The sequence below is a fragment of the Cimex lectularius genome, unplaced genomic scaffold (assembly GCF_000648675.2).
Source record: "Cimex lectularius strain Harlan isolate CLEC.00 unplaced genomic scaffold, Clec_2.1 scaffold211, whole genome shotgun sequence".
NCBI classification, from domain to species: Eukaryota; Metazoa; Arthropoda; class Insecta; order Hemiptera; family Cimicidae; genus Cimex; species Cimex lectularius.
The window spans coordinates 705,125-712,567 of NW_019392909.1; the positions used below are offsets into that span (position 1 = coordinate 705,125).

General features: G+C 35.7%; 1 non-coding gene across 1 annotated transcript; it reads left to right on the forward strand.

The window, feature by feature from the left end:
• Positions 1-5,249: 5,249 nt before the first annotated feature.
• Positions 5,250-5,323, forward strand: Trnak-uuu. Its single transcript has one exon. It is a non-coding gene; the product is annotated as a tRNA-Lys (tRNA).
• The last annotated feature ends 2,120 nt before the right edge of the window (positions 5,324-7,443 follow it).

A 7,443-nucleotide genomic window follows, 5' to 3' on the forward strand; every position in this document is an offset into this window, starting at 1 on the left:
TTAGATCATACATCTTTCTACGACTTCCGCAAAATAGATTTATACGCCTAGTACTTTAATGCTTTTTAATTGCCTCAGAGCTACATTTTCTGGAAAGAAATGGCGATCTCCCGTATCGATCTTCTTCAATTGTTGATAGCGTCATTGTTGGGAGATCTTATCTCTAAACCTCGTTTCCTTTAATTTCCTAATTCCACATTCCTCCCCGGCCTTGGCGGGATGCCAGACGCATTACAATCCCATAAAATAATTATTGGCCCGACCGTTTTAATTAAAATTAAGAAAGGATTAAAAATGCCGTGTAAATATTCTGCTAAGGGAGGAAGAATTCTTAATTTAAAAAAGAAAGAAAAAAGCAGTAGGCGATTTTTACAATTCAATGAGTTGGAAGAATGCAAACAAGTTAGCATCTTTCTAATGGGTTACGCCATTGAACTACAAGAGACGGGTTTGAGAGATAATTTTTGATATTTTGTACGGAATCGGACGTTAAAACGGTCTAAACCACTTGGGAAGAATGTCGTACTAAGGGTAAACGGTAAGTAATAAAACGAAACCGAGTTCTCCAGCTCCCTCTGGAGAAATCAGTTGGCTAGTACAATTCGGGTACGACTGGGAATTGTCCGTCCCTGGCTAAAAAGTGGAATTGGGAACTTCCATATTTTTTTTTATCCGGTCATGATTAAAAAGTAAAATAAGTCTCAAGTAAATTTAGACTGAAAGAAAATTCTGAGAATTTTTGTAGAAAGAGATTTGGGATGTTTTGATAGAGATAGTTAGAGATAAATTCCCGACTTTGAAGAAAATATAAATAATTTCAACAAACCCTGATCATAGCTGGTCCGCTATTTGTCGTGTGTTGTCCCGATCCAATTTTATTTGAAAATCTCGAAGATTATTACACGTTATGACAGGAACAAACACTATCAGCCAAATGGAAAATTATTTTCCGCATTAGAAGTATCGACTACTGTTTTACTCACGAACACTCTAGATCGAGGTATAGTCTTGAAGAAGAAAGCAAATTCAGTTGTTACCGCGAAGCTTTCGACCTATTTTAACGTCATCATCAGTGGAAAAATCTTAAAGATATCTACAGATTGACATGTTTAGAAAGTTAAATGTAATAAACTTAAACATGTCAATCTGTAGACATATTTAATATTGTTTTGCCCCGATGATCGCCTTAAAATATGTCGAAAGCTTTGCAGTAACAAGTGAAATTACTTTCGCCTTCTACACCTAGATATATACCTTGATCCCCAATGAAAAATTATTGGTTGGCTTGAAATGTAACTAAATTTTATTTGTATTCCTAATATAGGTAATATTTTGTTTAATCGGTCTTGTTCATTGCAATATTGCCTGCTTAACTTGTCATAATGCAACATTAGAGAATCATTGCAATAACCATTAAAACATCATACGGTTGTCATGTTCATTTCTGTAAGTATTTGTACTTTACACGATTTTTGGGTTGGGGTTTGTGACCGAAAGAAATGAGAGTGGGAAGTATTTAAATAGAAAAAGATAATATTGGCATATATGGTCTTGAAGAAGAAATCATATTCAATTTTTACTGTCAAGCTTTCGACCTATGTGTGGTGATAAGTGACCGTTAATCGATAATTATTCAGAAATCGTGGGATGCGGTCTGGTGTGATGTAGGTTTCAGAATAGAGAAGATAAAGAAAATGTTTTTCTGAAACCTACATCACACCAGACCGCATCTCACGATTTCTGAATAACTTTCGACCTATTTTAAGGTCATCATCAGGGCAAGACAATCTTAAATCTGTCTACATATTGATTTAAGTTTTTTACAAGCGATCTCAAATTTCGATGAAGACCGACTCAGTCCCAACATTACCAAGGATTGTACCTATAACCTGTTGATTTCAGTGCTCGGCAATTTTGCATGTTGGGAATAAGTCGGCCTTTTTGAAATGTTGCCTGGAGATATCGTGAAATAGAATCGGCCCCTTACGGTTACGGACAAATACGTTGCAGTTTCCCATGCATTTTTTTCGATTTCTTGGCAATATGTCTCTGCTGTGATAGTTTCACCATAATACAAGACATTATAGTTAATAACCCCAGGTGTACACTACCACCCAGTCACAATAACCTTTTTTGGTGCAGATTTGGTTTTCAGTAGTATTGGCTCTTCATCCTTGTCAAACTACTGACATGTACGCCTCCTATTACGAACAGAATCTGTTTCTCATCGCGCTTGATGATTCGATCGAGAAACGTATCATTTTGGTGGCGCAACTGAAGAGATTGAAGAAAATTGAGAAAAGAGAGGGAGTAAAAACAAGGAGTAATTAGGCGAAGAGTGAGTGAGAGAGAGAGAGCGAGAGAGAGAGTAAGCAAACAAATCGTAATTAGAGAACGAGTGAGCGATGGAAAGGAAGGGAGAGGGAGAGAGAGTGAGATTGAGAGAGCCACAGGGGGAGAGAGAACGAGCGAGAGAGAGTGGCAAAGTCTAACACAAGGGCAAGAAAACAAAGAGTAATTAGGGGTTGAGAGAACATTTTAGTTGTCATTGAACAAAGGTGTAACCTAACATACCAGAAGATGTCCACGTTTTATAAAAGAACATCAACTCTTACGGTCAAGTACCTTCCGGTCGAAATTAATTCACCGGTTACTGACCATCTAAATACGGTAGAAAAGAAAATATAAGCCACTTTTCTTTGGATCCCACGCAATTCGAATCATCTGATACGAAAATTCCCTTGTGGAATTGTCCCCGAGTCCTTGGAGACACAGGATAAGAATTCAGAGCGTGGGAAGCCGTATCTATGTGAAAACTGGCCTTTTATAACGATCCCTTTATAGATTTAATTTTATCTGTCATCGTTGCCTGACCTGTTTTTACTCGGATGCTTTGACAAAACTATTCACGCGAAAGACCTTGTTTTTACCGGAAGTGTATTTAACACGGCGACAAAAGTTATCCACCTAAAACGTGACTGGCCTTTAAAATGGAAATGACGTGCTTGTTGTAGACACAAATTCGATGTTGTGTCAATAGAAGCCTCGAAGCAGACAGTTAATTATGATTCGTGTTTGCAAGCCCTGTGAAATAAATGTCGACGTCAAACAGCCTGTTATCCCGGCTTCCCATTGATTCCGGACCCTCGTTCCCCCCAAGACGAGCTGTCTTTAAAAAAAAATAAAAGGTGCTTCCTGTTTAAAGGGTCGTCACTAATTTCAACGACCTGACGTTATAAACATGCCAACGTTAAATAAAGAAAACTTAGCTTGTCAAGGGACATAAGGTGATGTGCTAATGGTCAGGAGAGAGTTTGAGTTGTTAATGGCAATCTAATGAGTTCAATTCATAATATTTGTCTAATTTACATTGTTTCCATGATTTGATATGATATGTGTTATATGATATGATATTAGCCGTTTTCGAATTGTAGCCATTTCATTTAGATATTTCAATAACGACTTCTTAAATATTGAAAAAAATTAGGGGTCAAAAAATCGATAAATTCAAATTCAAATAATAATTTATATTTTGGGATCTCTAGAAATGCTAAAACTAAATTTTATATTAGTTTTACAAAAAATAAATAAATAAATAAATAAATAAATAACAATTAATTATGGTTTTTAGTTGAGATAAAAAAGTCAATGGCACGAGCGGGTTTCGAACCCACGATATTCGGCTAGATACGCCGCTGCTCGACCACTTGAGCTATCGTGACCTCGAACCACTCAGACACTAACTTCCCATCTCAACCCCACCTTTTGAATTTTCCCTCCTTTTTGCCATTTTTCAAATGTCGCGTAATCGGATTGGATTCTTGACGGCAAATGAAACCGTTGTGGCCACGGAGAGCATGAGTGAAGTATACTTTATTTTAATTCATTAAATTCACTAATTTCGTGGTCCGCTTGACCAATTAATATATAACAATTAATTAAGGTTTTTAGTTGAGATTAAAAAGGCAATGGCACGAGCGGGATTCGAACCCACGATCTTCGGCTAGATACGCCGCTGCCCTACCGAATTTCGAATCCCGCTCGTGCCATTGACTTTTTTATCTCAACTAAAAACCTTAATTAATTGTTATATATTAATTGGTCAAGCGGATCACGAAATTAGTGAATTAAATAAATAAATATAAAAAAATGCGACCTAGTTTACTTGAAAAATATTTAGCTTTTTAGAAATTGTTTGGTTATTGGTAAATTTTGATAGCTTTTGCTATATATTATTACATTCTACAAAAAAAAATCTGATCTATATTCAAACAGTTCATCTTAGCAAATACAACGGCGAAATAATAATATTTTAAAAAAAAAGGAAAAATCCAACTTTTATTGTTGCGAAACCATAGCCTATTCACAAGAAGTGGGGGGTACGTGTCCGATATTTTGCAGTGTAGAATCGCCAAAAAAAGTTTGTCCAAATCCGTGATCGTACTCTTGTTAGCTTGGATTAGAAAGCAACATTTAGAGTTAAGAAGGATTGTTCAAAAATTAGTGTTAAGCAAATTGGAAAGTTAATTTTAGAACTTGATAAAGTATTTATTAAAATGTTTCAAATTTATATGACTTTTTGTTGATAATTTAATATTTAAAAATAATCCCTTATCTAACGTAAACTGTAATAAACTACAGCCTTGCGTCCGCTCCTGGTTTTCTGGTGGATTGTCTATTTTTTGGTTTTATTGCATATTTGAGATCTCGTCGCGTGCGCTTTGAAGCGAAAGATATGGTCTTCACGTTCCGCTTGGGCTCAACGATGCAAATATTAAATAAAACCCATGCCCCAGTTTATATACTGTTCTCCCGGTTATTTATTATTATTATTATTTTCAATCTCATGAGCTGTTGGAATTTCCCTTTCATTTTCCAGAAGGATTGCACAATTTTACAAAAGTAAAATAGCGAATATACTAGAAAAATGGTATTTTCTATTATATTCCTCGAATATTGGTCGCGAAGTATTTTTTAAATGTATTTCTTTCTAAACATAAAAATTATCATCACAGAAAAATCTGAAAGATATCCAGAAAAACCTTCAACTGTATCTTATAATTTTTTTGTATGTGATTCACAATTCCTTCCTTTTTTATTTCTTAAATTTTCATTATGCTAACATTTCAAAAAAACCTAATAAAAATTATATTTTAATAATGTTTAGCAATTGCTAAAATTGTATAATCTCAAATAAAATTGGAAAGTTTGTAGTTTGAGATGGGGAGTTGGTGCCCGAGTGGATCGAAGTCACGATTGCTCAAGTGGTTAGAGCATCGGCGTTTTGAGCTGAAGGTCATGGGTTCGATTCCCGCTCGTGACACTTGCTTTTTCGCTTCAAGCAAAACCTTATATAAAAAGGTTGATTAATTGAAAGAATTAATTATATTTTTTAATTTAAGGCCATTGTTAAGATGAGCTCAATACGTCAATGTTCTAACCACTTGAGCTATGGTGACTTATGCAGCCGAAAGTCTTGGGTTCGATGGGTAGATTAAAAGTATAATTAATTAAAATAATTATTAGACCAATGATGACTACTAACTGCATTTATGGATTTGTGAATAATATTGGTTATTACGTTGGGCTGTGCCAACGATATTCTTTCGGCGCTGTAGTTATAACAACTTTAGTTTAAAACATTGAACAAAAATTGTAATCATATAAAAAATTATTGTGTGAACCAACACAAACAAAAGTTTCGAATGACTTAAATTTGTATACTCCTGTATTAGTTGCAATTATCACCAGTATTACTTTTCTCTATCTCTCTCTCACTTTCTTTATCTCTCTGTTTATCTGATAGATCTATCTATCTATTTGCCAGTGCCTATCGAGCTCACTATCTATCTCTATCTATCCACGATTTCTCTTTCACCATCTTTCTTCTTATCCTTTTGCTCCCACCCTCTCTCTCACTCTTTCTCTCTCCCTCTTTCTCTCTCTCTCTCTCTCTCTCTCTCTCTCTCTCTCTCTCCTCTCCCACGATCTCCCTCCCTTTCTCTCTCTCTTTCTCTCTCTCTCTCTCTCTCTCTCTCGCCCTCTCTCTCTCTCGCCCTTTCGCTTTCACTCTTTTTATTTGTTTAAATAGCTATCTTTCTATCAATTCAATCTCTCTTATTTCCTGCTCGGTCCCTTTTTTTAAATTATTTATCTTTATAGTTTCAATATATCACCCTCTAATTTCTACTTAATATTTTTTTCCCTATATGTCTTTGCTTTACTATATTCATCACCCTTTTTTGGGATTTTATCACTCTTGTCTCATGTTCTCTTCTTTTCTTTTTGTGTCAATCATAATTCATTCGAAAGTTTTACTTAGTTATACTTCGTAGTTTGTTTACAGTAAAATTTCTGCTTAAACCTTAATGTATATTATTTAAGGTAAATGTCGCCTTAATAATGAAAATAATGTCATAAAAATGAATGCAGATGTGATTGAAGTTCGATAAACGTTCATATAAATATTTTAACCAAATTTGTTTCAATCGCAAGCCCAAATGCGGTACTCACTTGAATTAACGCATTTAAATATGAAAATAGTTTTGTGATGCTAGTATTTACGTTTCGTATGTACGAAATAACGGTATACATAAAATGCCCATATCGCAAGAAGGGCTGTTTTCGACCCGGAGTATACCAGCCATGTAATTTATGCACAGTTAAATCTCTGCTTAAATATCTGGCGTATGGCACCCGGCTTAAACGGAATGCGTTCGCTCCACGGGCAAACAACGGGATTGTTAACCGTCAGAGTTGTTGTCAGTGTGATAATTAGGGACCAGCACTAACGACCGTTATTTGTCTTCAAAATGTCTCCCATTCTCTTAAACTTCTCGGGCCAAGCAAATCCGAAACTAGTCATTAAACAACCTGGTGGGTGAGGGGGTTGTATTCCGCTTTCCTTCCCTTCTTTCAGACCTAAGAGACTTAATTAACCGCATTTCAACTTTGAACTTAATCCAAAATCCGGCAAATAGGATTTCAAACGAGAATTGAAAAAAAAAATAGGTGGGGGAGAACTCAGAAAAAAGAGTCCTTTTTAATATATAAGCCTCCTTTAATTGACATATCTCTCGTATTGAGATAACATGTTTCGAAATTCGTGAAATATGAGGAATTTATGCTGGCTGATTTATTCGTCGGTCAACGGTTTGTTTGCAGAATTTTTTAAGCTTGACTAGAAGTTATATAAACTGCTAGTATCAAAGTTATAAGTATTTCAATTAATTAATCTTTATGTAAGGTATTGGTTGAGTTAAAAAAGTGTCACGAGCGGGATTCGAACTCACGACCTTCGGCTAAATACGCCGCTGCTCTACCACTTGAGCTATCGTGACGTCGATCCACTCGGACACCAACTTCCCACCTCGACCCAACGTCCGAGTGGATCGAGGTCACGATAGCTCAAGTGGTAGAGCAGCGGCGTATTTAGCCGAAGGT